Source organism: Zosterops lateralis, assembly GCF_965231275.1.
Source record: "Zosterops lateralis genome assembly, chromosome: 4".
Lineage (NCBI taxonomy): Eukaryota > Metazoa > Chordata > Aves > Passeriformes > Zosteropidae > Zosterops > Zosterops lateralis.
This window is the reverse complement of record NC_139765.1, coordinates 12,888,660-12,909,885: the sequence shown is the minus strand read 5'-3', so window position 1 is coordinate 12,909,885 and position 21,226 is coordinate 12,888,660. Positions and strand designations below refer to the sequence as shown.

General features: G+C 44.6%; 1 protein-coding gene across 2 annotated transcripts in view; it reads left to right on the top strand.

The window, feature by feature from the left end:
* Window positions 1-227: 227 nt before the first annotated feature.
* Window positions 228-21,226, top strand: part of RASSF8 (Ras association domain family member 8) — a 253,822-nt gene continuing 232,823 nt past the window's right edge. For both annotated transcript variants that reach the window (XM_083859210.1, XM_083859211.1), the window contains exon 1: window positions 228-296. The gene's annotated coding sequence lies outside the window, so the exon portion shown is untranslated. The remainder of the gene's footprint in view (window positions 297-21,226) is intronic.

Here is a 21,226-nt window from a genome sequence, read left to right as displayed (position 1 = left end):
AATGCCGTGCTGGCGCCCCAGTTCCGTTACATGTCTCCCCCGGTGAAGGGGAGCGGGGAGCGGCAGGAAGGAGGCGGAGGACGCCCGCCCGCCCAGCCCCGCGGCGCGGCGGAGCCGGGGGAGGAGCGGGGCCGCAGCGGGGCAGGGCCGCGCCGAGCCGAGCCCCGGGCCCTGCTCGGGCCGCGCCGCCCCCCGCGGGCAGCGAGGCGGGGCCGGGGCCGCAGGCGCTGCCCGGGAGCCGCCGCGGGACGGGTGGCCCAGAGCCGCTGCCGGCGCGGCCAGCGAGGGGACGGGCGGTAAGTGCCGCTCCCCTGCCCCGCTCCCCTCGTCCCTCGCTCCCTCCCCGGCTCCGCGTCCCCTCTCCGGCAGCTCCCGGCTCGTCCCCGCTGCGGGGATTTGTGACCCTGCCCTGCCTCCTCCTCCCTCGCCAACTTTCCCGTCCCTCTCGCCCGTTTCCCACCTCCCCTCGGATTTTCATGGTTTTTTTTCTTGGTTTCTTTTCCTGTTTTTTGGGAGGGTTTTTTGCGTTTTCGACTCTGCCGTTCCCCCTCTCGCCTCTTCCCAGCCCTCTCGCGCTCGCCCCTGTCCTTTGGCTTCTTCCTTGGCTACTTCCCGGCTTCCTCCGGCTTTTCCTCTCTCCTGGCATTCTGTTTTTCTCCCTTGGGCATCGCGTGGAAAAGTAAGGCATATTTCTCGGTGTCCTTGAGGAAGGGAATTCAAAACCTACTTTTCTTACGCTGGGAAATCTTTGTAGCAGTTTTCTTTCTCCTTCTCTTCCTGTCACCGGAAAGAAAATTAAACCCATTTTTCTCCTTTTCATTTTTTTCCCCCCTTTTGCTACGTGGACAGTTTGTTTTGGTCTTTTTTCTTCTCCCCCTTCTCCGGGCAGTGCCGGTTTTTTCACGATTAATCTCTTTTATTCCTGCCCCAAGCCCTCCCTCTCTCTTCTTCTTTCCCCGTAAGAAGAAAGATTAGAAGACAATGTGTTTTGCCAGCAGGGAATGCATGACAATTTTTTTTTTTTTTTTTTTTTTTTTTTTTTTTTTTTCTCGTGGGGTACTACTGATGAGAAAAGCTTAAGGTAGTACAGTGCGGTAGGACAATACAGAGGCATGAATTTTAAAGGGTAAGGAAATGGATTCTGCCGCTTGGATTCTCCAGCTCTGAAGTGTTGGGGAGGTCTGCTCCAGGGTCTGGTTTGGGCTTGTGCTGGTTCGGTGTGTGCCAGCCTGTTCTCTGTCCTCCAGAATGGTGATTTAAATGCAGTCCTCAACTGCATTTCGGTGTTGCTCGTGCGTTTCGTCAGTGTGGAAAACCAGGAGGCGGGGGAAGGTTACAGATTTCCGTGACCCCTTCGGAATTACACCTGTCACACCTCCCATCCCCGGGCTGCAGGTGTGTCGGAGGTTGACACGTTTAACAAAATCGCTGGAAAGTGCTCACATCCGTGGCTAAAAGCGCTGGCGGGGGTTTAGGAAGTCTGACTCGGACCTGTGAGTTTCTGCCTCAGCTCTAGTCAGTATCACACGTTCAAACTGAGTGTTTGCCGGGCTGTGGAGAGCGAGCAAATCAATTGCCTAATGATTTCTGCGAAGACACCTGTTTAAGGGCTTCCAGGCTCCCAGCTAATTGTGTTTGGGAGCGGTGCGATTGTGTTAAGTGCTGTGAAAGTAAAGGGCTCTGTCTTTTTCAGTAGAGAATATGTAGCTTGTGAATGAACTGTCAACTCCTTTGATTGGAGGTGGTTCGTCTCTCTGTTACAGTGCCTCTTTTGATAGATACCGTGCCAAAAGTCCAAAACACAGTGTGGCTGAACTGCAAATAAAATCAGCCTTATTTTTTTTTTCCTGCTTTCTTTAAAGAAGAGAGAAAATTTAATTTCGGATTAACTTTCTGTTTGATTATATCTCATTGGAAAGCAGGCAAGACATGAAATTGGAAATACTTCTCTGAGTCTTAGAGCAGAAAATTTTTTTGATACTGTGTGAAACGCTGAGGGAACTGAAATGACTGCTTGAGATTCATCATATTTAGTTGTGTGCCCTTTAGGACAGCTGAGAGATAAAAGTACTTCACTTCTTACAGTTAAGTTATCTCTCCATCCTTTCCACCTTCACGACCCCAGCAGCATTTGATCCGTTGTTTGGATAAACCTTGTTTTTAATCTTTCCTGGAGATGAGAAAGTTTGGGGTAGTGGGAAATAGGAGGAGAAAAATACCAGGTCATATTTAGCAAGAAGTTAAAGTGTTTCAAAAGTACTTCGAGCTGTTACTGGAAACACTAGCAACAATTCTGAAGAGCCAAATTAAGTTGATTATTATAACTTCTTAAAATCTGTTTGAGGGAAGCTCTGAAAAGGAATGAAGGAGATTGAGTTGCTGGGAGCACGGAGCTGAACACTGGGGATGGAAGGTTCTGTTCCTGCTTCTGCCATCGCAGGGCAGTGTGACCCCCTGCCTGAGCTGCCTTCCTGCCTGCACCTCCCGGGATACCGAGACTTCCCCGATTCTCTGTGCTTTTTCACATGATTTGTAAGAATAATTGCATGTGAATGTTCAGCTGTGGTTTTGATTGCTGATCAGGTGGTAGTTTGGCTCCTGCTAATACTCTTTCTTGGAAAGTTGTAGGGATCATGAGCATCACCGTTTATTTTGAGTGACATTGGATTTTTACACTGCTGCAGAGGTTTTGAGACTGGAGTTATTTTTATCCCCTGAATACCTCTTACAGTATCAGTGTGTGCTTTTTCTATGGTCCCATAAGTCTGCCTCAAGCTGAATATGAAGCACAGCATTGACCTCTCCGGAAAGAAACTGTTAAATTGAATTACAGGGTGGAAAACTGTCCTGTGGGGACTGGGTTGAGGACCCCCCTCAGCGTGATGCTTGCTGTTCCTGGTAATTTTATTTTGTGAGGTCTTTCATTATGAACTTAGCTTAGTCCACCAGTGTGTTTGCTTTCTAATTTTAGGGTTTTTGCTTGGGTTTTTAAGTCTTTAAGACTTCTATATTGGCATTAAATGTAAATGTTTTAGGGTTTTCTGGGGCTTTTTTGAAAGCCTGAGTTTTCCTGTAATTTTTTTCATGGTGGGGTTGGGACTTTACAGTGTGATGACATTTATTATTATCTCAGTGCTTGCCTTCCTGTAATGTTTGAGACTGGGATACTTTGTAAATGCGAGGCTCTAACCTGTTGCTTGTCTCTCCTCAGTGAAAATGAGACTCGGCTCTGTAGAAAGTTCTTGCTAGACAAGTAGAGGTGTGTTTGTGTGTATGTATGTGCTGTGTGTCTAACTTGCTGTTCTTCTGCATGTGCACATAGCCAGCTCCATGCTTCTGAATCTGGACAGTGAATCTAATTTCAAATCCAGTTTCATAAATAACTAATTCTTCCTACCCTTCCCATTCCCCTTCAAAGTGTGTGGTGATCTCATGCCTTTGACAGGAGTGGTTTTCCTGGCTGATAAGGGGGATGCTCATGTTGTTTTCTCCCATGACTGTTCTGAGGGCTGTGTGTTATCTCTCTCTGTGCTGATAAAGTGTGGGGAGGGGGTTGACTGGTGTGTGTGTGCTGAGCAGTGCCATCCTGCTCCATCTCTCTCCAGTCAGTCACCTGTGAAGTTGAGATCACAGAGCTTGTCCTGCTTGGGAGAGGAAGGTGGGTTGGAGCTGTAGGTACAGGGGTTTGTCACACCTGCCAGGGGAACTGCAGACCTCTCTGGGTTGTTACTTGACTTGGCTCTCTGCAAGCATCTGGTCATCTTTGTGATGGCATAAATACAGAGAGTGTCAGTGTATTGAAGAGGACTGCAGGAGGCAGGGCACTGTGAGCTTTCCACTGGCAGGCGCTTGAGAAATCCGCTTAATTCACCTTTCTGCGTTTGAGTCGCTCCTTAAGGAGGGAGGAATCTGTTTACTTTCTTGTTGTGCTTGGAGAACGGGCTCACCCACAACAGAAGACCCTGTAACGCTTGCTGTAGTGCAGGATTATTGCACAAAAGCATCTCACTGTGCAGCGCTGTGGCTGCGCTCTGTGTTGTATGATAACACATGTTTCTCAGCTGTTGTTGATTCCTCAGTGGCACAGACTTCAAAGGAATGTGCTGAAAGAGAGCTGCAGCCAGGGAAAAACGGGGTTTGTTCCAGTGGCCTGTACCATCCATCTGTTTAAATACTTTGCTGAACTGCTCCAGCGTGTTCAGGCATCCAGTTAGGACTGGCAGGCAATTACACTGGGAGTAGAGCCTGCTGCAGAGACCACCTAGGGGAGGCTTAAGTGCTACCTCCCTTCTGTGGGTCAGAGCCCCCCTGCCCTCCCAGCCAGCCAGGAGAGATAAGGCTCCTCATTTCGGGTATCCTTCAACATGACATTGTCTAATTCCTAATGCTGTTGAGGATTTATTTATTTTTACTCACCATGCTATCTTTAGCACAAGAAGAGAAGAATGGTAATGAGGACAGACGGTCATCTCTGTAGTCTCCTCTGTGTGGGTAGCGAGCTAGGTCTGTACTTTAAATGAGTAAGTATTTATAACTAGATAATTCTTTTTTTGTTGTTCTCAAAACATGTGGTATAGTTCATAAAGAATGATCTGTTGGTCACTTGTGTCTCCAAAGGTAGTGATATGCATTACCGGATTAATTTTAGCTCTAAAACATAAGTAGTGAAGTTACATTGCAGCCAGTTATGTTATGCTCTTTGAAATTAAGTTTGGGGAAACACTTTCACAACTTCATCCATGGTAACTAAAAAATCTCCAGTGTACTGCATTATAATAAAGGAAGATGCTGCCAATTCCAGGTATTATAAGTTACGTTTTTATGTAAATTCCAGTATTGGAGTTTGCTGTGCAAGACAGTCTACACCTGTCGTTGCTGACTGAATTTTCATGTCATGGCCTGTGTGTTCTGTATAGTCCCAGATAGTGGAAGTCAGAGGAAATATTAGTAGAGAGGCTACAAGTAATCCATGGATAACCTGTGAAGATCCCTGAAGTTTTTCTATGTGGGACTGACATTAATTTTGAGGATTGGAATGAGCACTGTAGATAGAGCAATGTGTGTTTCAGCTAAGAGGGTTTAACCTTCTTTGTCAATGGAAAATGCTCATGCGGATGCACTAAGAGGATATTTGAGCTTGGAAAAATTGTGAGGCACTCCAGGATTTGTTTTTCACCTGCAAGCAAGCAGCACAGTTTTAAAGGTGAGCTTGAATGTTGTCCTCTGCTGTGGTATTGCTCTCTCCTTAGTAGTGTGATGTGACATCTGTGCCTTTGAAAGGAGAGTTCTTTCTCCCCATGTTGACAGTCATGATGGTTTCATGGTATTTTGAGATGTAACATTTTAATGCCTTACTACCCCTTTGAGCAGAAAGGGGAGGGAAACTTCTAGAAATGTGTAATGCAACTGGCTTCCAACTTCTGCCCTTGCTCCAGGCTTGACATTGGAGTTTGAATTTATTTACTTGCTTTGAAAGCTGTACTTGGGGTAACCTTGAGTTTTACTTCCCTTACTGCAACAGTACTTGACATTTCCAGCCTGAACCTCACTGTGCCTCTGCATTGTCCAGTTTTAACCTGGCCAGGCTGTCCATGCTTTCTTCGTATTGTGCTCTCCCCAGGAATCTTCGGAGCTGGAACTTCCTTTTGCTTCAAGTGAACTGGAAATATTTTGCCAAAATATTTTTTGGATTCCTGAAGTGTTTGTCAATGTTTCCAAGCTGTTGTTCAAAAGGAGTTTGGAGTATCCGGAAGAACCTTTGGAGACTTTAGGTTTTACTGTCAGTCAGCAGTTCCGTGAGCATGGATAAAGAGAGGCTGTAATTCCACTGGGCAGGCAGATGTTTTGTGTCTGTGCTGAAGGGGAGACAGCGTGGCTTTAGGGGTTGAAGGGTCTGCTATTCTTGTCATTGGGCTGTTTGGAGATCTTCAACAGATTGGATCTGCTTTCTCTCCTCTCCGCTCCTTCCTGCCATGCCTGTGCTGATGGTGATTACCTTCTTCTGAGCAAAGTGGGATTGAGAGCAAAGCATAATTTGCTGCATTCTAAAAGGTAGATATTTGCTTGTCAGTCTGTTTCTTAAATGCTAAATTTGAAGCCATATAAAAGCTTCATGTATCTTGACAATTAGTGACTTTATAGCAATTATCCAGTAGATTAATACTAACATTAATTCTGACTAGTGTGACATTAAGTGAACTTTATAAAGAAATCAGTTTTCCTTGCAAACAGCGGAGAGAGCACTCAATGATGGAAATCCCCCAGTTCCATATTAAATTGCATCTTTTTAGGCACTTAAACACTTGTAAAATCTGTGTCTGTCCTTGTCTTTCTTCTCCCTCTTCTATGTGACATGTAAGGGAAAGTTAAAAGGAACTCATCAGTGCCTGCATGTGTCAGTCTTCCTGGAGAAGAAAGTAGGAAGATGCCACAGCTGATAATATTTAGAAGTTGATATTGGGAATCAAAAGAGCAAATGCTTAAATGTGCCACTGCAGCTGTGTAGTTGGCAATATTAACTAGAAGTTGTACCTGGAATAATAATTCCCATTCGGAGAGAAACATATGGCAGTGGTTGAATGCCCTTGTCTTTGCCCACCAGGAAGTGATTGTGGTGGTTTTTTGATTATTTCTTTTTTTTGAGAACTTGCACTGGACTTCATCTGTGCCTCCAGGTCAATCCATGCATTTTCACTGTTTTCATTGGGAGCAAGGACAGAAACTTTGAATAAGCTGAGTTGGAGACTTTGTATTTTGAGCAGTGGAAGTGGCACAGAGGAGCACAGGAATAACAAAGAACAGTCATGCTGAATACAATGCAGTGTTTTCATGCAGTTAATGGGATTGGAATTGGTAACCTGATACTCCAGAGAGATAACAAAGGCTATTTAGCATACAAGGGAACATAGATTTATATATTTTTAAGGAGTTGGTAGAGTGTAGCAGAATCTTTTGTCAGAACTCATTCTAGTGAACGAGTTCTGGTAGAAAATTACTGAATTAACATGAGTTTATGAAATACCCTGAATAGAAAAGGAATTTTCTTTTTTACTGCTGCTGTTCTTTCACTGCAGTTCTTGTATTTGCTTAGCAGTTTACCTGCTTCCCTCATGTCCTGTGAACTTAGCCTTTGTTTAAAACTGAAATATACCATAAATTGGAAGTCTTTGGGCTTTTTTTCTTCCAAGAATGGAAGAGGGGAACAAAACAAAATGATATGTGCAAAGTTGTCTTAACAAATCGGGTACACTGCTGTTCTCTTATTTCCCAGAAACAGACCAGAAAGCGACCAGCTTGGTCCAGGCTGCAGCAGTGGTACTTGGAGTTAAGCTGTCCTGTGGGAGACCACAGAGAACTCTCTTTAGATGGCTTTTGATGTAGTGAGGATGGACATCTGTAATGGTGATCAGCTGTAAGAAAACCCAGTCTGACCTCATAACTCAAGAATTAAGATAATATTGTACTTTAGGCCTGCTGCTTGCCTCCCTTGTGGTTTTAGTAGAATCAAAGGAACTTGCAGTCCGTGTGGGCAAGGCTGGACCATGAGGGGCACATACCTTCAGGAAGCGGTGTGAGCTGCAGGAGGAGAGCTGGGTGTGAGTTTGCTCTTGGCAAGTTCTGTGTGCCATGGGTTGGTCATTTTTTCAGGCAGAAATTAAGGGAAGAGGATCGCCTTCCTTAGGCAGGGTGTGAGAGAGTCAGGCTCCTGCCAGCAGCCAGAAATTACAATTTAAAAAGTACTCTGGTGGTGGGTTGGGTTTTACTTAAACCCCTAGCAAGACAGAAGGGGGTTTGGGTGTATTAGGAGCTGCTGGTCTTCTGTTTGTAACTCACTGCAAAGCTCCTCATCAGCCTTGGTCACCAACCTGGGCTGGTGGAAGGCCCATGGCAGGGGGTTGGAATGAGATGGTCTTTAGGTCCCTTCCAACCCAGGCTATTCTATGATTCCAGGATTCTGTGTTGGATTTGCAGTATGCCTTTTGACACATGGGGCTCTTTCCCAACCCTTGCTGCTCTCCTGCTGCCATTCTTTTAGCACTTCCTGTTAGTGACTCATACCTGTGCTCCCTGTGCGTGCCTGATGGCACTGCCACCCCTTTCTGCCCTGCCACCAGGCTTCCTAAACACTCCCTCATGATTTTCCAGGTGCCCCTCTAGTTGCAGCACAGCTTTTGCGTTTGGATGGGAGGGAAAGACACCGGCACTTTCCCTTCACATCTCCCAACCACAGAACATTCTTCCAATTCCTCTGCTGCTGAGCTATTTGGAGCAGAGCGAGGGGAATGCTTGCCTTGCTGTTTCCTTGTCTGGGAGTTGGGTTTGACTTGCACGAAGCACCTGTCCTGTTGTGATCCTGACATCCTGTCAGTGCTCATTTCCCTTGCTCCTTCAGAGACGCGTTTTTGTTGCTGGCTGCTCTCTGCCTTAGCCTTCTAGGGAAGCCCAACCAGAAATTTTCTAGAATTCTTCCACTCTCTCCCTCCCCTTGTCCTTCACTGACCTCTAACCACATTTTTGTCTTTCTTGACAAGATGCTTAGTTTCATTTATCAGCTGCTTTTCTCTTCATTCTTCAACTTTGATTGTTTTTCCAGGAGATGCTTAGAAACATTAACCATAACAGATGTGCAGAACAGTCAAATACAGTCACATTCCTTTGTGTTTTGTTTTTTTTTATTGTACTCTAATACTAAAGTGCCTGGGGCAGGTAAGTATTTTTTATGTACACTACTTGTCATGGTGAAAATATCCACCCTCATCACAGGATAAGGAACTGCAGTTGGCTGTATTTTCATATTACAAGATACCAATATTACCAGCTGCAAGAGCCCTGTGTTTCCCTCCCTGAGCACAAACTAGTGTAGTAAGTTCTGACTTTTTTTCAAGTCACTAATGTTTTCTAAATTTGTATTTACACACTGTAAGATAAAAATGTGACATAAATAGAAGGAAATGGCAAATACACTTTCCTGTCTCAGTGTTGTAGCTTCCTAAGTGCTTGACAAATGCTGTTACCTCTAGATAGTATTATTTTGTTCTAAAAAACTTAAATATTGCCTCAACTTTCATAAAAATGTTTGCTTTAATTATGGATAGCAGAGCAGAGGATGACTGGGTTTATCTAAACATGTGCTGCAAGGGTATTTCTGTCCTGGGTTGCAGTGTAGGATGTACACAAAGTATTTATTCTATCACCATCTTCATGAACTGTTGAAACCAGGTGGGCTAGTGTTTTCCCAAGCCCCCTGCCTCTTCTGCTAATGGCCCATTAACGCCTTTGGGGTGTCTTCTGCTAATGACTTTTGGGGTGTCTCCTGCTAATGGCCCATGAGTCACAGGTAACTCCCTCCAGGGGTTATCTCTGTTAATGGGCCATCAAGGACCCATTTCACACTTGTCATGCTATTGTGAGATGCTCCGCCCAGGGGGAGGAGCCAAGCATTCTCACCTGGATATAAGCTGGTATGTGGGACAGTGCAAGGGCACTTATCCACTGGATTCCCAGAGGACCTGAGCTCCCAGACCTTTCTACAGGATCACTGCTTCAGGAAGAGCACCTCACCTAGACTGCTTCCACCATCCTGGTCAGGTTGTATTCTGACTCTGTCAGTGATCCTTTGTGTTATTGTATTTATTTTATTTTACTTTTACCTTTTTACCTTTCTTCTTATTAAATTATATCTCTGACTTGGAGCCTCTCATTCATTTTGCTTTCAAACCACAACAATTTCTTTCCTATTTTGCAGTGCCCAACATGGGGCAAGAGGCACTGAGAAAAGTCAGAACTACAGTTTTGCATTTGAGAAGACACCTGTTTGCTATGATGCTCAACATGCTTACATGTGTCTTATACTTATCTCTCTATATTTTTCCACACATGGGGCACTATCTGCCGGTCTTAATGCTCCTGTATAGACCAGGGTATGGTACCAAAAATTGCCTTATTGGTCTACTACGTCCATTGCTTGATAAACTCTGAGGCAATGAACAGCATTCAAAATATATACCCAGTTTTGGATTCGTGTCCTGGTCTAGGATGCTACATCTGGGGCCTCAACAATCTCACTCAGCCCCTGTGGGGAGGAGTAAAGAATGATTTTTTTTCCAGCTTTTTAGGCACCACACAGCAGTTTTTGAAAATATTGAGTACCCTCTGGATGCCAAGGACAGTATTATGTTATTGTCATCCCTGCTTTCTCTTCTCTGCACAGCCCTTTGTTTTTTCTGCACCATACTTAGTAACAAAACACTACCTGGTGTGATACAGCATGTTCCTAAGGAAGAGAAAGAGGGAAAGAGAAGCAAAGCAACATCATCAGCATCTACACAGACTATTGCAGAGGAGAAAGAAGCCAAAAGTGAATCAACAGTGTCCTCATCTACACAGACCATCGCAGAGGAGAAAGAAGCCAAAAATGAATCAACAGTGTCCGTGTCTACACAGACTGTCACAGAGGAAAACGGAACCAAAGACAAGGCAACAGTGTCCTCATCTACACAGACCACCCCAGAGGGGAAAGAAGCCAAAAGTGAGGCAACAGTGTCCACATCTTCGCAGACTGTCACAGAGGAGAAAGGAACCAAAGGTGCCGTCAGCATCTCCACACAAACCGTTACTGAACTGGAACAACCTAAACCAATAGCATTTGCCACCACTCAGAAGAAGTAGTCAAGGAGCAAATCAGTCTGTGTAGTGACTGACGAGGATGCAGCAGGGCCTTCGCAGCCAGCAGAGGAGACAGAGATAGAGATCATCACTCGCTCTCTATCCCTGGGTGAGTTGCATGACCTACGAAGGGAATTCACCCACCAGACCAACGAGTCCATCCTGACCTGGCTGCTCCGCATCTGGGATGCTGCAGCCAATGACACCATTCTGGATGGAATTGAGGCCAGGCAACTGGGATCGCTGTCCCGGGATGTGGTCATTGACCAGGGGATTGGGAAAACCCAAGAACCTCTCAGCCTCTGGCAGCGACCGCTGACAAGTGTGAAAGACAGATACCTTTGTAAAGAAGACCTCCAAGTGCACCAAGGCAAATGGAGCACAATAGAACAAGGTATCCAACGCCTGAGGGAATTGGCTGTGCTGGAGATCATTTTTTCAGAAAACGAGAGATTTCCTAAAAGCCCAGATGATGTCCAGTGCACATCACGGATGTGGCTGAGACTTGCACGGCTTGGACCAGAGATGCGCTCACGTTACCTGGCAACACTGCAATGGAGGGAAGGTGAGGACAAGGTGGGTGTCTTGGCTAATAAATTAAGAATTTACGAGGACACTGTCACCACCCCAGTTCGCACCCATGTCTCATCTGTGGAAACGCGACTGGCTGAGCAAGTCCGGAGCTTGATTGAAGAAGGCCATCAGAAATTAAAAGAACTTAAAGAAGAAATTTATCATATCTCACCAGAGCCGACGAGAGTCTCTGCCATTAGGAGCAGGCGTCCCCCAGCCAGGGAGAGAGGATACACACCACAAGGTAACCTCTGGTCTTTTCTTCGAGAGCATGGAGAAGACATGAAGAAGTGGGATGGAAAACCCACCTCCTCCTTAGCAGCCCGGGTACGTGAACTGAAAAGAGGAACACCTACCACAAGAAGCCCATCTAGAATCAAGGTTGCCCCAGTCTCTCAGAACTCCAGACAGTACAGGAATGATGATATGACTGATCCTCTGGAAGGGACCTCAGAAACATACATACAGGAGGAGAACAATGTATGCCATGACCAGGAATAGGGGTGCCCTGCCTCTAGCCAGGAAGAGGAAAGGGATAATCGGATCTACTGGACTGTGTGGATCCGATGGCCTGGCACATCTGACCCACAAGAATATACGGCATTGGTTGACACTGGGGCCCAAGATATCATGATGCCATCAAGGTATGTAGGAACAGAATCCATCTCTATTTCTGGGGTGACAGGAGGGTCCCAGGAACTGACTGTATTAGAGGCTAAAGTGAGTTTAACTGAGAACGAGTGGCAAAAACACCCCATTGCAACTGGTCCAGAGGCCCCATGCATTCTCGGCATAGACTATCTCAGGAATGGATATTTCAAAGACCCGAAGGGATATCGCTGGGCTTTTGGGATAGCCGCAGTTGAGAAAGAAAACATCAGACAGTTGAATACTTTGCCTGGTCTCTCAGATGACCCCTCTGCTGTGGACTGCTGAGAGTCGAAGAACAACAGGTACCAACTGCCACAACAACAGTACACCGCCGCCAATACCGCACTGACAGAGACTCTGTGATTCCCATACATGAAATGATCCGTAAACTGGAGAGCCAAGGGGTGGTCAGTAAGACTCATTCACCTTTCAACAGCCCAATATGGCCTGTGCGTAAGTCCAGTGGAGAATGGAGACTAATGGTGGATTACCGTGCTCTGAATGAAGTCACGCCGCCACTGAGCGCTGCTGTGCCAGACATGTTAGAGCTTCAATATGAGCTGGAGTCGAAGGCAGCAAAGTGGTATGCGACCATTGACATTGCCAATGCCTTCTTCTCCATTCCTTTGGCAGCACAGTGCAGGCCCCAGTTTGCTTTCACCTGGAGGGGCGTGCAGTACACCTGGAACCGACTGCCCCAGGCATGGAAACACAGCCCCACCATCTGCCCTGGGCTGATCCAGGCTGCACTGGAGAAAGGTGAGGCTCCGGAACATCTGCAGTACATCAACGACATCATCGTATGGGGGAAGGCCACAGGGGAGGTCTTTGAGAAAGGAGAGAAGATTATCCAAATTCTGTTGAAAGCTGGTTTTGCCATTAAACGAAGTAAGGTTAAGGGACCGGCTCAAGAAATCCAGTTCCTGGGAGTCAAGTGGCAAGATGGACGTCGCCAAATCCCCACAGAGATAATAAACAAGATCACTGCCATGTCCCCACCTACCAACAAGAAGGAAACACAAGCTTTCCTAGGTGCCATAGGCTTCTGGGGGATGCACATTCCTGAGTATAGTCAGATTGTGAGCCCTCTCTATCTGGTTACCCGCAAGAAGAACGATTTCCACTGGGGCCCTGAACAGCAACAAGCCTTTGTTCAGATCAAACAAGAGATTGCTCACGCAGTAGCCCTTGGCCCAGTCAGGACGAGACCAGATGTGAAGAATGTGCTTTACTCTGCAGCCGGGAACAACGGCCTGTCCTGGAGCCTGTGGCAGAAGGTGCCTGGGGAGACTCGAGGCCGACCATTGGGATTCTGGAGCCGAAGTTACAGAGGCTCCGAAGCCAACTACACTCCCACTGAGAAGGAGATCTTGGCCGCCTATGAAGGAGTTCAAGCTGCCTCAGAAGTGATTGGTACTGAAACACAGCTGCTTCTGGCACCCTGATTACCAGTGCTGGGGTGGATGTTTAAAGGAAAGGTTCCCTCCACACATCACGCCACATGGAGCAAATGGATTAATCTCATCACACAGCGCGCCCGTATTGGAAACCCAAATCGCCCTGGGATTCTGGAAGTTATAACAAACTGGCCAGAAGGTGAGAATTTTGGATTATCGTCTGAAGAAGAAGAAAAGCAAGTAACGCATGCCGAGGAAGCCCCACCATACAATGAGCTACCGGAGACTGAAAGACGATATGCTCTCTTCACTGATGGCTCCTGTCGAATTGTAGGCGCTAACCAGAAATGGAAAGCTGCAGTTTGGAGCCCCACACAACAAGTTGCACAGGCTACCGAGGGACAAGGTGGATCGAGTCAGGTTGCAGAGCTTAAAGCTGTCCAGCTGGCTTTGGATATTGCTGAACGAGAGAAATGGCCGAGGCTCTATCTCTACACTGACTCATGGATGGTAGCTAATGCTCTGTGGGGATGGCTGAATCGCTGGAAAAAGGCCAACTGGCAGCGCAGAGGAAAACCCATCTGGGCCGCTGACATTTGGCAGGACATCGCTGCCCGAGTAGAGAGACTGACCGTGAAAGTTCGACACGTGGACGCACACGTACCCAAGAGCCAGGCTAATGAGGAGCATCGCAACAATGAGCAGGTGGACAAAGCTGCCAAGGTGAAAGTATCACAGGTGGATCTGGACTGGCAGCACAAGGGAGAACTGTTCTTAGCTCGTTGGGCCCATGATGCCTCTGGTCATCAAGGAAGAGATGCGACATACCGATGGGCCCGTGACCGAGGGGTGGACCTTACTATGGACAGCATCTCCCAGGTCATCCACAACTGTGAGACCTGTGCTGCAATCAAACAGGCCAAGCGAGTGAAGCCTCTGTGGTATGGTGGACGATGGCTGAAGTACAGGTATGGGGAAGCCTGGCAAATTGACTACATCACCCTTCCCCAAACCTGCCAAAGAAAGCGCTACGTGCTGACCATGGTGGAAGCCACCACTGGATGGCTGGAAACCTACCCTGTGCCTCATGCCACTGCCCAGAACACCATCCTGGGCCTGGAAAAACAAGTCCTGTGGAGACACGGCACCCCCGAGAGAATTGAGTCGGACAATGAGACCCATTTCAAAAACAGCCTTATAAACACCTGGGCCAGAGAACACGGTATTGAATGGATATACCACATTCCTTATCACACATCAGCTGCCGGAAAAGTTGAACGGTGCAATGGACTACTAAAGACTACCCTGAAAGCACTTGGTGGGGGAACCTTCAAGAATTGGGAAATGAACTTAGCCAAAGCTACCTGGATGGTCAACACCCGAGGGTCTATTAATTGAGGTGGTCCTGCCCAGTCTGAACCCTTGCACACAGTGGATGGAGATAAAGTCCCTGCAGTGCATATGAAAGGCATTTTAGGGAAGACTGTTTGGATTAATCCCGCCTCAGGAAAAGGCAGACCCATCCGTGGGATTGTCTTTGCTCAAGGACCTGGTCACACTTGGTGGGTAATGCAGAAAGATGGGGAAACCCATTGTGTACCACAGGGAGACTTAATTTTAAGTGAGAACAGTGTGTAACATTTTATTCTCTATGTGTATGCATATCTTTGTAAGAATGTATTGATTTGGATATGATGTAGATGGTAATAGAATAAGGGGTGGATTATGTCCTGGGTTGCAGTGTAGGATGTACACAAAGTATTTATTCTATCACCATCTTCATGAACTGTTGAAACCAGGTGGGCTAGTGTTTTCCCAAGCCCCCTGCCTCTTCTGTTAATGGCCCATTAACGCCTTTGGGGTGTCTTCTGCTAATGACTTTTGGGGTGTCTCCTGCTAATGACCCATGAGTCACAGGTAACTCCCTCCAGGGGTTATCTCTGTTAATGGGCCATCAAGGACCCATTTCACACTTGTCATGCTATTGTGAGATGCTCCGCCCAGGGGGAGGAGCCAAGCATTCTCACCTGGATATAAGCTGGTATGTGGGACAGTGCAAGGGCACTTATCCACTGGATTCCCAGAGGACCTGAGCTCCCAGACCTTTCTACAGGATCACTGCTTCAGGAAGAGCACCTCACCTGGACTGCTTCCACCATCCTGGTCAGGTTGTATTCTGACTCTGTCAGTGATCCTTTGTGTTATTGTATTTATTTTATTTTACTTTTACCTTTTTACCTTTCTTCTTATTAAATTATATCTCTGACTTGGAGCCTCTCATTCATTTTGCTTTCAAACCACAACAATTTCTTTCCTATTTTGCAGTGCCCTTCATGCTTGTCATTGTAAATGTATATGCAAAAGCCTAAATAATTGGAAATCTATATCCTTCCTGGGCATGGTTTACTTTAATAGTCCACAATGATCTCTGGACAAACTGTATTTTATTTCAAAAGACCTCTATTATCCTCAGCTTGAGCAGTATGAATGACAATAGCATTCAATGTATACACCATTTTTAAGAATACACTTCTTTTTTTTGCTGATGTGGACATAAAGCATGTGGTAGGGTGAAGACAGCTCTGTAATACAGTAGGAAATTAAACAAGAGGGAAGAAGAGGGTATGGCTTCAAGTTTATAGAGGAAGTTTAAATTGGATGTTAGGAAGAAACTGTTTCCTGTGAGGGTGGTGAGGCACTGGAAGAGGTTGCCCAGAGAAGCTCTGGATGCCCCACCCCTGGAGGTGTTCAAGTTTCTCATGAAAAAAAGAATACTTAAATCTCTTGTGATGATAATACAATGTGTAGCTGTAATGTTGAGCCTCTTCATTTTGGGATTTCAAGCACAAGGCAGATGGGAATCTCTGGTCTGATTTTAATATTGGCAGGGGGAGTCATCTGAGTTGCTTCATTTGGAGTTCAAACCTTAGTACAAGATTACAAGATGAACTTCCTTTGGACATTGGACCACTACTGATCAGTGGCTTTTTTCCTGAAAAAATAAAAGTATGGGTACTAGATGAATAATTAGACCTTAAATCAGCAGTTGGTAGATGCATGTCCCATCCTCAGCAGGTGAGACTGTTGGCATTCTCAGGATAATGTCCCTGTAATGAAGTCCAGCTCTGGAACAAGTTCTTGATTAACTTGTACAGCAACATGACAGCCTCTGTTGCACCCTGAAATGCTCCTCAGGCAGGCTGGGATGGCAAAGTCTCTGATGTAGACTGGTGATGGCCAAACAATGCCACCTGAGCCACTCTGTGAGTCACCAGAGTCTCTGTGCTGTGACTGTCACATAACTAAGGAGAAATGCCTGTGAAGGATGTTAAGCTGATTTACCTGGCCCCTTGAGTGGGGTAACAGCAGGCACGTAGCTGGGGCACAGCTTCTCTGCTGGCAAGAAGCTCAAGCAAAGGGAAATGTAAACCGAGGGGTTCTTATGGAATACTGAACTTTTTAAGGGACAAGTATCAAGAAAGGTGTTTTTTTGTTTGTTTGTTTGTTTGTTTTTTTAATGAGAAGAGCTGACTGGAAGAGTCAGATTTGTTACAAGGTAATTGGTGGCACCATTAATTGTTACTGTACTCTGTGGATTCCAGGAGCTGGGAAGGGCGAAAGTGTAATTCAGCAGTTGGTACGCAGATACTGTGTGTCAAATAAACCACTGGCTATTCTTATCTTTTCTTACAGCTTCTACTTTAGTTTTCCTTTAGGATAGTAACTCTAATGCCAGTGCTCCAGTGCTGTTGGAGCATATGGAGCTTTCTGGGAGGGTTTGTATATTCTTCTGATGGAAGTTCAAAACAATCTTGCTGTATAACCACTGTTTTCATTTTGCTGTGTGTTGTGTTCTTCTTCTCCCTGTCTTCTGATTTCTGCAATGTTTTAATAAAGTCAGGCCTGTGCTTGTTGAACTAGGAAAAAGGAAATAACTATAGTGCTCCAACATCGATCTTTTCTACTACACCTGACATTCAAGTAAGACGTTAAATGCAAGGCAAGCCTTGAGTAGTTTGACTTGGTTCATTTTCATAGTCCTTTTCCAAAACATGTGTTTTTGTCATATGATTTCCTGCAGTGAATGTATTCCTGATGTTGAGAATTAATACAGACCTTCAAAAGAGATCAGAAAGTAAAGAATCAGTATTAGTTTAGAAGCTTTTTACTGTTTCTTTTCTTTTTTTTTTTTAATTCATACAGTAGCAAATAGATGGGAGTATCCTTTGAGAAATTCTTTACCACCGTTTCTATTAAAAAGAATAATAGGTTCTATTTTGCTGTGCTGAGCCCATCATGAGGGTTTCTGACGGGTTGCCTTGTACTTCTTAGCACTCTTGAGGTGCAAATGGTTTCTGTTCTTCTTCTGTTCACACTGAACCCCATGGATGTGTTGAGAGATGTTCTTTCTGTGCTTTGTTCATGACTTTATTTCATTAAAGGGAAGGCCAAGCATGTCCTGAAATTCCTGACAGTATTGTTTGCTCTCCTAGTACCTATTTGCTCATTGTCACTAATTTGACAATGTGTGAACCTGAGGCAGAGCTTGACTATGTGGGAATTCGTGATTTGTGCCTGCTTTTACCTCTTAGGAAAATTTCAGGGTTGTTTTGTGTTTTTTTCCTTTCCCATTAACATTTACCAGAGGTAGGTTTTATTTGAAAAGGAAGAAAAAAAAAAAAAAGCCTAAAGTATGGATTTAAGTAGGCCTGTAGAAATGTGTTCCTTTGTCATCTTATGCTATTAAAAGTATACTATATTTAGGAATTAATCTGTTGGTCTTTATGTAAAATGCTCTTACTCATTTAATAAATGCTGAAGCTTATTAGAAGCATTGGAAATATGTGTAGAGAGTGAGGTAAAGAGTGATTGGGAGCAAGTCAATTTGAGCCATCATTCCCTAACAAATATTATGACACAAATCACTTAGATAAGTTTGCTTTTATGTCTTTGCTTATTTGGGTTTGTCTCTGGGAATTTATTTGTATTGTGTCTTGGATGGAGGGGCAGCAAAGCAGTTGTGATGGCTGATACTAAAAACTAGTAGGCAAACTTACCTACATAGATTACTTCTATGAAATTCAAGTTGATTTATTCCGCCTTGTCCCAGGTTGGGAGAAAATGAGTTGCTTTCTTTGAGTTGTCCTCAGAGCTGATACTCCAGCTGCCTGTGTTGATGTAGTCATTTGGGGGTACAACTTGCTTAAAAATGTATTCAGCATCAGTAACAGGGGCTACTTTTTGTACTTTATTAAGAACTCTAGGAATGCATTGGGAAACTCTAATAATTTAGTGTATCTGAACTTCATTAACTGTAGAAGTATTTAAAGAAAGTGATTTAAGATTTGTCACTGGCTTAGGGCTAGTGGGAGGGCTCTGATCTATGTCATTATTAATGACCATATGGAAAAAGAAGGCTTTAATTTTCTAGGGAAGCATCTTTATCCTTTGACTCAGTTTTCAGACTCAGCTGGTGAAAGCAGCCTGATCTGAGTGGAGCACTGGTCTGGCTTTGAGCAGGAGGCTGGGCTCCACCAGCTCCTTCCAGCCTGAAGGGTTCTGGCTTTTGGTTTATTTTCTTTTTCTTTGAGAGGTGTTTGTACCACACAGCCACTGTCAGCTGTAATGGGATTGCCATGCTGATACTGCCAGCAGTTGAGCCAGAGGGGTAAATAAATCCTTGCTTGTAAGTAATTTTTTAAAAACCCTCTTTTTTTGCTTATCTTTACAGCACTTCTATTGGATAAATGCAGAACATGTAGGATTTTCTTTGCATCTTGTTTTCTGGCTGCTGCAGAATCTGTTTAAAGAGGTGGAGTAGGGCATGTTATTACGACCTTCCTCTAAACTGTAGGGTAAGTTCTCAGCTTTCCAGGAGCTGGATTTTTATACGGAATCTACTGATTCTGTACTTGAATGAAGCAGAAAAACAAACTGTGCTTTCGGGAAACTTGTCACAGATGTATAATATATTGAAATTATCCATGAATTACTGAGTTGGAAAGAAAAGCTATAAACATAGCAAATATTAGAGATGATAAAGAAGAGAAGGAAAAAATCTTTTATCCAAAGTACTTCTAACAGAATACAATGTATGCATTTATGTGATTAAACCTTTTATAAGGAGCTGAAAATACAGTTTTTTTCTATAGGAATATTTATGTACGTACTTGAGTAAGGTGATATGGGAAAAATCCATTCCTGATAGTGAATCCACGATTTCAGGGCTGCTTGTTCACACATTAGCTTGCTTTGTGGAAGGAATAGTAGAGTAGGTGCTCCTTTGTGTCTGGACTTGTGTCACAGAAGAGCCTGTTGCCTCCCTGGTGATAACTCTGAGATTTAAGAGAGCCATCCCACCCTGGACCCAATAGGACAAATCAAGCTTTCAGCTGCAAGCTTTGAAGTGAGAGCAGAAGAAGAGATTTTTAATGAAGTTGAAGGGGAATAAGTGATTAATATCCTGTGCTTCACTAGGTGCTACATCACTAAAAATTTTTCTTGAAATTAAATCTTTAATCAAACCATTTTGCTGTCTCTTTATTTGTTGAGTAAGAGTTCCCCTTTGGTTCAAGTACTGTCATATAATTTTTATATAGTTGATGCTGAGAGGTGGCTTGATGTACCTTTTTTGTGGAAATCTGATTTTCTTACTTTCAGTTGAATTTTTTTCTTTTCTGGTAAGGCAATGCTAGAACATGCTATGAAAAAGGGACAAATTAATTAATTCTTCACTATTTTTTTACTTCTAGGTGAAGTAATCTTGATAGAAGGCAATGATAGATGGAATAGAGAGAAATCAAACTTTGCAGGAGTAAGGACACAAAGGAAACTCATTGAGTTGTCACCTGTGCAAAAACTACAGCATCAGTTCTTAGAAATTTTGGCAAATACCTGAATGTCACAGCACGTGCTTAGTTATTTATGTAAAGACACCTGAATTGCAGAATCCTGAGTTTAGGTTAAGAACCAGTACAATAAAAGTTCTTTTAATAGAACTTGCACAGTGCTTCAGGTGAGGTTAAAAGGGAGATGTCAGGACAGTGGTGTGTTCTGGCATCATGTGCTGATTGTTCAGTTATAGTTATCTATGCTAATGATAACTTCTGTTTTCTAAATCAAGATTGGATAGAAATTTGGGGTCACTGTGGTATCTCTCAGGTGATTTCTTGAGAATTATTTTGGTATCTCTTCCTGGTTTTGGTAAATTATAAGACTTGATTTAACTGCTTGCTGGCTTGTCTTAGAAGCTTATGGTATAGCTCCTTAGTTTATCTACTAAAAAGTGATAATCAGTTGGAATTTGAGCATGGGGCTCTGAATATGCACATATTGCACTGATTCTGCAGCCAGTGGCCCAGTGCCAGCTGGGGTGGGCAGAGCTGGAACTGAGCCACTGCTAAACACCTCTGCAGTCACAATCATCTGTGCCATGGGACGCTGCTGTGCAGTGAGCACAGGGGGTTGTCTGCAGGAGTAACACATAAATTGGATTAGAACCAAATTTCTTTTTTGGAGAAAATAGATGGGAGTAGGAAGGTTAATTGCAGTAGGGGCTGTGTCTGTTGGGATGTAGAGCTGCAATGCTTTGGAATGGAAATAAACTCTGTAGCGTTTGGGTGCTGCCAGCCTTACGCCAAGGTGCAGGCTCATGGCCAGAGCTGTTGTAAAAGCAATTGTAGCAGCTCATGTAAGCAGGTCCTGGAGGTCACTGAAGTGGCAGAATGGGACTGGTAAGCCCTAATTACTGACCATGTGTGGGAGTAGGACCTGCTGGATCTTCCAGAGCCTCCTGCAGTGTATCAGCTGCAAACCATAATGTTGATGATACTATGTGGAAATGCGCTGGTGTTACTGGGAGCTTTTCTTTTTTTTTAATAGATGATGTTTGAAGATCTGGGAACTCTGAGCTCATCATGTGTTTCTGTAGCATGCTTTAG